Source organism: Ambystoma mexicanum, chromosome 13 (genome assembly GCF_040938575.1).
Source record: "Ambystoma mexicanum isolate Mex_15411 chromosome 13, UKY_AmexF1_1, whole genome shotgun sequence".
Lineage (NCBI taxonomy): Eukaryota > Metazoa > Chordata > Amphibia > Caudata > Ambystomatidae > Ambystoma > Ambystoma mexicanum.
The window spans coordinates 68011796-68023022 of NC_090938.1; positions in this window are offsets into that span (position 1 = coordinate 68011796).

Here is an 11227-nt window from a genome sequence, read left to right on the forward strand (position 1 = left end):
AAAGTTGCAACTGCATTTCTTGAAATGTTCCCAATTGCATTTAGAAGTGTTCCCAATTGGATTCTGAAGTTTAGGTGCTGCGTCCAATACCCTCTCTGAGGAAAACTGCATTTAGAAGTGTTCCCAATTGCATTAGTAGTGTTCCCAATTGCATTAGTAGTGTCCCAATCGCCTTCTGAAGTTGCGCCCAATACCCTCTCTGATGAAAGCTGCATTTAGAAGAGTTCTCAACTGCATTTAGAAGTGTGCCCAATTGCTATTACTAGTGTTACAAATTGCATTTAGGTATTGCGCCCAATTGTCTCTCTTAGGAAAGTTGCATTTAGAAGTGTTCTCAACTGCATTTAGAAGTGTTCTCAACTGCATTTAGAAGTGTTCCCAATTGCTTTTACTAGTGTTCCCAATTGCACTAAGAAGTTGCACCCAATAGCCTCTTTGATAAAAGCCGCATTTAGAAGTGTTCTCAACTGCATTTAGAAGTGTTCCCAATTGCTTTTACTAGTGTTCCCAATTGCACTTAGAAGTTGCACCCAATAGCCTCTTTGAGGAAAGCCGCTTTTAGAAGTGTTCTCAACTGCATTTAGAAGTGTTCCCAACTGGATTCTGAAGCTGCGCCAAATAGCCTCTCTGAAGAAAGTTGCATCTAGAAGTATTCCCTTTTAAATTTAGTAGTGCTCCCAACTGCATTTAGCAGTGATACCAATCGCATTCTGAAGCTGCGCCCAATAGCCCCTCTAAGGAAAGTTGCATTTCGAAGTGTTCCCAATCACACTAGTGGTGTTCCCAATAGCATTCCGAAGTTGCGCCCAATAGCCCCTCTGAGGAAAGATCCATTTAGAAGTGTTCCCAATTGCATTATCAGTGTTCCCAATTGGATTTAGGTGTTGCGCCCAATTGCCTCTCTGAGAAAGTCACATTCAGAAGTATCCCCAACTGCATTTAGAAGTGTTCCCAACTGCACCTAGCAGTGTTCCCAATTGCATTTGAAGTGTTCCCAATTGCATTTAATAGTGTTCCCAATTGCATTTAGGCGCTGCGTCCAATAGCCTCTCTGAGGAAAGTTGCATTTAGAAGTGTTCCCAATTGCATTAGTTGTGTCCCAATCGCTCTCTGAAGGTGCGCCCAATAGCCTCTCTGAGGAAAGCACCTAGAAGTGTGCCCAATAGCACCTCAGAAAAGTTGAATCCAAAAACGCACTTAGAAGCTGCATCTAGAAGTGTACCCAACAAGCTAAACTGCGAATCTAGAAGTGCGCCCAACAACCGTCTATGCAACTCTAACTTAGAAATAACTAACAGTATAACTACACAATGTAGAATCTAAATGGTGACTACAAAGTTGATTTAGATCCACACAACACCGTCCCTGTATAAAGGCGAATTGGAAAAGTCCACCACCACCGTGCCCTACCCAATCCTATTCAGTATAACAAACAATACCACGGTATATTATTGAATCTAAAACTGTGATTAATAATCTAACACCCCCTCTAAGCTAATAGAATCTAGAGGCTGACCGAATATCCTCCTGGGGACAAACAAACTTAGAAGTGTACCCAATAATCTAAAAGAACCTCTATCTACAACTGTAACTAGAAAAGCTCCAATTAAACCTAATACCATCTTCGACCGAATATCCTCCTGGGGACAAGCAAACTTAGAAGTGTACCCAATAAACTAAAACAACCTCTATCTACAACTGTAACTAGAAAAGCACCAATTAAACCTAATACCATCTTCGAACAGTTGAACCCTGAAGCGTACCTAAAAGCGTGTCATCACCGATCTTAGAACTACAATCAGAAAACCCTCCTAAACCATCCTTTAAGCTTACACCAATCATGAGTGCACCCACCCCACCAGAATCAGTCAGAAACATCTCCCATAGACCACCCCCTTCCTCCGATAAATCTTCCTTCCCATCCCGCCCCCCCGAAACCCCCGCACCCTCTCCCTCTGCCTTTCCCCTCTCCAAACACCAAGCCAGAGGAGCACGATGGCGAACCACCCACCCTAAAACCACTCTTCCCCCGAACCCCATTCCCGACCCACCAGCACTCCCCATACCCGCTCCCATCACTATCCTACCTAGCACACCCCACCCTGCAATCACCCACCTCCCGCCCTCCCCTCATACCCCTGCCATCACCCACCTCCCGCCCTCCCCTCATACCCCTGCCACCCTCCCCCCCCGGCCACACCGTTTCCCCTAGCTAAAAACTGCACGGCTAGCCCTAGCAAGAACGGAAGCTGCCTCCTGCTCCCCCTCCGACCCCCCTACTCTCTCGCACACACCAGTCGCAACAAAGAAACTAAAGAGGAAACGTTCTTGGTCCCCCTCAATCGCCCAGCACTCCTCGCCTCCCCTGGCTCGACCCATCACCTCTATCCCGCAATCCCCTCCTTCCCCCGTCGCTTCTCCCTACCTGAAACCCCTCTCCCTCGATTTCTCATCATCTCCAACTGAAACTCCTAACCGCCAACATCCCTCTCTCAAACCCCCCAATCAAAACCCGACCTTCCTATCACACACTGCCTCCCAACCCCTCCCGAACCCTGCCAATCTCACTGCTCGCCCACTATTCCCATCTATCACCACCCACCCTACCCCTTTCCGTCCACACCCCGCACCACCGCCCCGTCCCGCTCCAGCACCGAGACCATCCTTAGCTGCCGATGTGAACTGCATCCTATTTAACGCCCGATCGGTAGCAAAAAACAGACATCCCATCTTTGACCTCCTCTCCTCTGCCACACCAGACCTAGTTTTCATCACCGAAACCTGGTTCTCTGATGACTTCGGCCCAATCGCTAATGAAGCTTTTCCTCCGGACTACTCCCTCATCCCACTGAACCGCACGTCCAGGGGAGGAGGGGTAGCATTCGTCTTCAAATCCCTCTTCCGCGCCTCAATCATCGACAACCAACCCTCCATTCCATCCTGCGAATCGCTCCTTGTTAAACTATCCCTCTCCCTTTCACTCTCGTACAGCTTCCTAATAATCTACAGGCCCCCTGGCTATGATAGACACTTCGCAAACAACCTTAGCGACTCCATCTCCACCCTCCAACTAAACCATCCCAACCTCACCCTTCTTGGAGATTTCAACATATGGCTCGACATCCCCACCAACCCCATGACATACTCCCTGATTGACGGTTTAGATGCAATTAATCTCCAACCCCACATAAACTGCCCGACCCATTATAAAGGACACACTCTTGATGCCATCTTCAGCTCCAACACCCTGATTCATCTAATGCCGCCCACACCTATCATCTGGTCCGACCACTTCATTCTCTCGTTCGCCATCCACTCACCTGAACCCCTTCCCATACTCGTATCTGAACCTCCGAACATTCGCAAAAGCTGGAAGAAACTAATAATCACCCCGGACCTAGCCGAGGCACTCCTCCAGTCCCCACATCCTACCTGCCATCTCAACAATCAACAAACCCCTGAGGCCTTTGATTCATGGCTCAACTCATCCCTGATGCGCCTGACCCCCTCGTGCAAACCATCAACCCGACTTGGCCTTTTCCCCAGATGGTTCACTCCTGAGCTAAAAAACACTAAACGACATTACAAATACCTAGAACGCAAATGGCATAAAGAGAAAACCCAAGACAGCAGGACCACCTTGACACAACACCTGTACCAGTACAAAGCCGAAATCCGAAAAGCAAAAAAAGCCCACTACAACTCACGAATCCTAAACTGCAAAAACCCATGCAAAGAACTTCACAAAATTATCTCCGAATTCACCAAACCGGCAAGTAACACAACCATCCCGACCGCGTCACAATCACTATGTGACTCACTCTCCCTCCACTTCTACTCCACGGCCATTGAAAGGACAAAATCTCTGACCACCAAACAGGCTCTCTTACAACCACCAGGCAATCCTCAGCCCGTACCAGCCAGCCCTCCAACTGCGACCACTACGCAACCAACTTTCGAATCCTTCAGTCCAATATCACCAGAACAATTTCTCAAACTCCTATCCGACCGCAAGCCATCTGGATCACCACTAGACCTTTGCCCAGCCACAACCCTTAAAGAAATCTTTGCCTCCACCTGCGCAGGAGAACACGCAAGATCTATCATAAACGCCTCCCTTTCTTCCGGTATCTTTCCAGATGCATTCAAATTAGTGTACGTCAAACCTCTGATTAAAAAACCCTCACTCGACCCTTTCGAACCAAAAAACTACCGCCCGATCTCTAACACCAGGTTCCTTGCCAAACTCATTGACCGAACAGCCTACTCCCAACTAAACACCTTTGTTGAAGCCAACAATCTCCTAGACCCCGCCCAATCAGGATTCAGATCTTGCCATGGAACTGAAACCACCCTAACCTCGATCTGGGATGACCTAAAAATGACTGCTGACTCTGCAGGATGCGCCGCACTAATCCTTCTCGACCTATCAGCCGCCTTTGACACGATCAATCACTCAATACTCCTTGACCGCCTCCACTCCCTAGGAATCCGTGGAACCGCCCTTAAATGGATAGCCTCATTCCTCAAAGACAGGCACCAAATAACGACACTCTCCAACTTTACATCACAAGCCCGACCAGTTGACACAGGAGTCCCACAAGGAGCATGTCTATCCGCCCTCCTGTTCAATCTCTACCTGATCACCCTCCCACCAATAATTCGCGCTCACAACATCCTGTGTTACAATTACGCAGATGACACTCAACTAATTCTAAAGTTCCTGAACGCAAAACCCAACTCCCAACCTGACCTGACCTCTTGCCTCCTTAACATCGAGCGCTGGATGACCCAAAGCCACCTCCTGTTAAACCCCTCCAAAACAGAAATCATGGTCTGCGGCAACTCAGATTTTCTTCCGCACCCACTACCCTGGCCACCCGCCATGGGCAACTCACCGACCCCCTCTAACACAGTAAAAAAGATGCACCCTGGACTCCGACCTAACACTCTCGCGCCAAGTCAACAATGTCTCTAAGTCCTGCCACTACCACCTCAAAAACCTTAGGCGCATCTTTCCATATCTCTCATTCCCTAACAGAGTCTCCGCGGTCCAATCAATCGTCATATCCCGACTGGACTATGGTAACCCTCTGTACCTCGGAATTCATGCCTACCAACTGAATAAACTACAAAGAGCACAAAACGCAGCTGCCAAAGTGCTTCTCGCGCTCGGTCCAAGGGACCACGTATCCCCAGCCCTTAAGACACTGCACTGGCTTCCAGTAGCCCGTAGGGTAGCTTTCAAAACCCTATGCCTCACCCACCGTGCTCTACATAAAACTGGACCCCATTATCTTCAAAAAAAGCTAATACCCTATCTCCCTACCCGCACCCTTAGATCAAGCTCAGCCGGCCTCCTAGTAATTCCTAAAACAAACTCAGTCAGGTTAGGCGGAGCATCATTCTCAGCCCTGGCCCCAACCCTGTGGAACTCGCTCCCACCCCACATCCGCCGAACTCAGGACTTAACGGCCTTCCGCAAACTACTGAAAACCTGGCTCTTTCCCTAAAACCAACCAGCCCAAAACCACCATCACCCCAAAAAAAAAAAAAAAAAAAATATTAAAATAAATAAATAAAGTAACCGAACCAGATTGTAACCTACATTGACAAACAGAACTAAAACGAATAAACTAGATCTAAACAGGGAAACGATTAAATAGAAAAACAATCACTGAATAATGGAAAGAAGAGAGCATGGAGAGCAGATAAACAAGGAGAGCGGATGAGCCTGGAGAATGTGCAGAGCGCAAGATCATGCAAAACGGAAGAGCACTGAGAACAGACGCACATATAGAGCGGAGAAATGTGGGGAACAACCGAATGGGGGGATAGACTGAGTGTGGGGAGCGCATGAATGTATAGAACATATGAGTGTGGGGAGTGTATGAGTGTGAGTAGCGGATGAGTCTGGAGAGCGGATGGATCTGAAGAGCGGATGAGCCTGGAGAGCGGATGAGTCTGGATAGGGGATGAGTCTGCAAAGCGCATGTATCTAGTGTGCGGATGAGTCTAGAGAGCAAATGATTGTAGAGCGCATGAGCACAGAGTCTGCAAAGCGCATGTGACCGAAGAGCGGATGAGTCTAGAGAACAAATGATTGCTGAGCGCATGAGCACGTGGACTCAGATGAATGTCGAGAGTGGACGAGTGTGGAGAGCTGATGAATGAAAAGGGCGGAAATATGTGGAGGATGAGAGGGCGGAGGAGAGAATAGCTGAATGTGGGGAATGGCTGAATGTGGGGAATGGCTGAATGTGGGAAATGGCTGAATGTGGGGAATGGCTGAATGTGGGTAATGGCTGAGTGTGGGGAATGGCTGAATGTGAGAAATAGCTGAATGTGTGGAATGGCTGAGTGTGGAGAATGGCTGAGTGTGGAGAATGGCTGAGTGTGGAGAATGGCTGAGTGTGGAGAATGGCTGAGTGTGGGAAATGGCTGAGTGTGGGAAATGGCTGAGTGTGGGGAACGGCTGAGTATGGGGAACGGCTGAGTGTGGGGAACGGCTGAGTGTGGGGAATGGCTGAGTGTGGGGAATGGCTGAATGTGAGGAATGGCTGAATGTGTGGAATGGCTGAGTGTGGAGAATGGCTGAGTGTGGAGAATGGCTGAGTGTGGGAAATGGCTGAGTGTGGGAAATGGCTGAGTGTGGGAATTGGCTGAGTGTGGGAAATGGCTGAGTGTGAGGAACGGCTGAGTGTGGGGAACGGCTGAGTGTGGGGAATGGCTGAGTGTGGGGAATGGCTGACTGTGGGGAATGGCCGAGTGTGGGAATGGCTGAGTGTGGGGAAATGGCTGAGTGTGGGGGAATGGCTGAGTGTGGGGGAATGGCTGAGTGTGGGGAATGGCTGAGTGTGGGGAATGGCTGAGTGTAGGGAATGGCTGAGTGTGGGGAATGGCTGAGTGTGGGGAATGGCTGAGTGTGGGGAATGGCTGAGTGTGGGGAATGGCTGAGTGTGGGAAATGGCTGAGTGTGGGGAATGGTTGAGTGTGAGGAATGGTTGAGTGGGGGGAATGGTTGAGTGGGGGGGAACGGCTGAGTGTGGGGAACGGCTGAGTGTGGGGAACGGCTGTGTGTGGGAACGGCTGTGTGTGGGGAACGGCTGTGTGTGGGGAACGGCTGAGTGTGGGTAATTGGCTGAATGGCCGAATGTGTGGGGAATGGCCGAATGTGTGGGGAATGGCCGAGTATGTGGAATGGCTGAATGTGGGGAATAGGTGAATGTGGGGAATGGGTGAATGTGGGGAATGGCTGAGTGTGGGGAACGTACGTAATATGCATTGATATGCGGGAACATTCGAAGGAACATATATCATACCACACCTCACTCCTACTCTCCTCTTTACACCATCACTCAAATAGAACGCAGGGATACTATGACACCATTCGGTATAACTGTTCTCATATCAACATCTCCCGCTCACTCCCCATCACTCTAAGTAACCACCGCTGGTTTAACACCCCCAGCCATGCGTTTCTCCTCAGGCCTAACGCAGCCACTCTCGAGCTGGATTAATTCTGCCGGAGCGTACACATTCTCCTGACCTCTCAACCACCACACCTACCACTAAGAAGCAGCTACCACATTAACCACGCACCAGCTGCACACATACTTTGTGCGCACACGCACCTTTTGTCTCTCTTCACCCTCTCTACTGACTCGAACCTCGGTTCCCAAGGGCGTTCAACCTACCAGCGCCTTCAGACCATACCAATGGTATATAAGGCGCTATATAAATGCAAAATAACAATAACAATAACAATAAAGCTCAATCTCTAGATGGAGCCACTGGGTCACTTACGACTGACCAGAACATATCACTTCACCAATAACAATGCACCGTTAAACCTCAAGATGAGCTGTGGTGAAAACATCTCATGCCTCAGAGAGAAAACACTGCTTCCATTGAAGCAAGAGTGACAAGTTAAATCCTAAAACAGATAATCGTCCAACTGGGAAATCCCATTACATGGGTGACTCAAGGTTAGTAAGATAACAGGCATGTTGATGGATTCACTCCTCAGCTGGCCCCAAATGCCAAATCACCGGGCCCACTACCATCAACCCCCTACCTTCCAGCAACACATTACCAAACAACCAGACCTCTTGATAACACCTAGTTCTCCACCAGAAGATAAGTCTCACACATTGGTGGACAGAAAGCTCTCCTCTCCAGTGTCTCACTGCCCACCTAGTTCCCTGAAGGTTATGCAACATGCTGCTCCACGTTTGATCATAGGATCAAAGACATATGACCACTTCTCTCCAATCCCAAGATAGCTGCATGGTTACCGGTCTCAGGCAGGATCCTCTTCAAGGTAGCCTGTGTCACCAACAAGGAACCGGGCACGCACATGCTCACCTACTTTGTCACAAAACTATTGGGTCAGGGGGCACACACACCTCGAGGAGTCAGTCCATTGCAAGGCTAGAGGCACACAAAGAAAAAGCAGGAAACAAGCATTTCTTACCATGCAAAGGCCTATGAAAACACTTTCCCAGTCTCAACTAGGAGGACCCTGGGCTCTTGTAGATCAAGAAAGGCTTCAAGATCCTGCTCTTCGGGGAGTACAGAGAGAGCTCCTAAACCTCTCAACTCCTACAAAAAGGAGAAGTAACCCTTGATGGTAAGTGCACAGCCACTATCCTGGAAGAATCAAAACCTTTGCATGAAGGATTATCCATTTTTATACTGGCCCACCACACAGCAAGACCACATAATGTCAGATAACAAAAGGGTAGCAGGATTTGCATGGAAGAAACAGCCACACGAGCTAAGCTCCCCTCCTGACAACCAACCTAAAAGACGCCAGATGGATCTATTCTCAAGATATCTCATCAAACAACTTCCTGCACCAGCAACTAATGCCAAAATGACTTTGCATGGCAAAAATATACCTTGCACAGTTCCATGAATCAGGCATTGTCGCGGCAGTGGAAAGTCACTTTTCAGCAGTGCAAAGTCACTTTGAACCATGAAAAAATTCCATGAATCGGGCTCTAAGTGTTTATCATAAATAAAGAGGGGTTCCCGTGGGGATCCCTAGACAAGTTCACTCTGGTGTCTGTGTCCGTTGGTCATCAAAGAACTCAGGGTGTAGCCCATCTTCTGTTTTCAGCAATATTATTTCGGCATGTGCAGTGCCCCTCCCTACTCAGCAGGCTTTGGTGGTGGTATCCATGGGAACTGTCCCTGCTCCGGGGAAGGGAAGAGTGCACCCTGGCATGGACCAGGGCTAGAAAACCAGAGGCTACACCAGTCTTTCCGAAACAAGTCTGTCATGGTCACCAATCTTCTGGTAGGGTGTTAACACCTCACATACTGGAAGACTTTATCATATGACTAACAAAGGATGGCATCTGAGCCACAAAGTCAGTCTCTGCAAACATCGGTGCACTAAACCTCAAACAATTGCCCTTGAAGCCAGACAAACCTTGGATGGTGTCTTTGGTAACAGGAATTTCACTAATGTCTCCTCTATAATCCGCTTACCCTGATGAAAGCATTTCTATATTCCATTCTCTGAATCCTCCAACCAACAGCAAATAATTGAAAACCAGACGAAAACTCTGGGTGACCAACTTAAAAACACCCACAACTGGCTTACCAATTCTGTTGTCAGCATAGTTCTAGAAAAACCCTTCAGACAATCTCAAATGATGCAAGAAACATAAATATTCCCTCTCGAACTCAATGTCATCAAAGAAAGAAAACGGAGGGCTGAAGACAATCTGGAGACAAATTGGCCTACCATCGGCAGCTTGAGTTCTACGAATCAAAACAAAAAGCGCATTGGTCACATGAGCTAGAATCTGCGTGCAGGGTCAGAAGAAAACCTCTGCAAGAACTCTGTAGCTTCACTGCCCCACACTCCAGGAACCAAATGTTTCAAATCCATGAACAGCTGCACAAGAAACAACCAACTCCACCCTACCCAACAAGGGCAACAGCCCTGACAGAACCACATACACCAACACAAACAGCCCACCAACGTTCCTCTACCCAAACATTCCTCACCATGGTCCATGCAAGTCATCCAGTTGATTTAGCAGAAGAACATAAGCCCCACCTCTAAGCAGCAATGATCAAGCAACCCCAATGAGAAAAGGCCTTTCAAACCCTCCTAAACCCCTCTACTGTGCAACAGCGTATCTTCCATGCCTTCAAAAGAGCCTTTAACGTCTCCTTAAAAGTCCCATGGCGGACCAAAATGTCCCATCAAACTACCAACCAATCTTCAAACTCCCTGCGAAGTTCAGCTAACAACAGCTATGTAAATTTGTCAAAAACAACAGACCCCTCCTTCAAGTCCCAACTTTGATTTAGAGAAATTATGGATCTGCCCTGTTTGTTTACTCTTTAAAATCACATGCACGCTGCCACTCGAACATATTAGCAACTCGGATTTCACTTGCTTCAATGTGTAGATGACTCGCAAACCATTTGCATGCTCAGAAATGACTCATCAACGAACACTCATATCTAAGCATATGTTTTGCACAAGCGGTCCCTTTAAGGACTATGAACTGATGCAAGCTCAACCCGGCCAAAACCGAGCTTATGATCAGCGGCACAACACTCTTGAACCCCACACCAATCTTCTGGTCATGTGCATTGGACATCTCCCCTCAATCGCAAATGCCATAAATCCCGACTGGACAGTGATCTCACACTTGTACCACTTGTTAAGGCCGTCAAAAGAATCTGCTTCTCCCAACCTCACATTACCCGACTCATCATACCCGATATACTCGTCGAAGCTATCACACTTCTACTCTGAAGACTAGATTGACGCGTTCACTATGGTTGTTAGAGGCTAATCTTCCTTGTGATAGATCAGGGCTTCTGCAAAGGCAGACTGCTCTTGAGACCGAAGACACACACACACACAAACACACCACACCAGCTCTCTCTGTACTCCATTGGCTCCCAATCAAATGTTAAAAACTTGACATATCGCCAAGATTGGCTTGCTTTGCAGAGGCCCTGAATCCATCACAAGGACTTTCATTCACTAATCACCACTGCAAACGTGTCAATCCAAAATTGATGACTAACGTATGGTGCCTAGCTTCAACGGACTAGGTAAGGATGATCTTCCTTCTACTACTTAAGGACCGGAACTGCCTACCTCCAGCCCAAAAATCTTTGCAAAGCAGAAGAACATCTCACCTTCAGAAAACAGACACACATCTGGCTAGACAACTAACACCCACTCGCG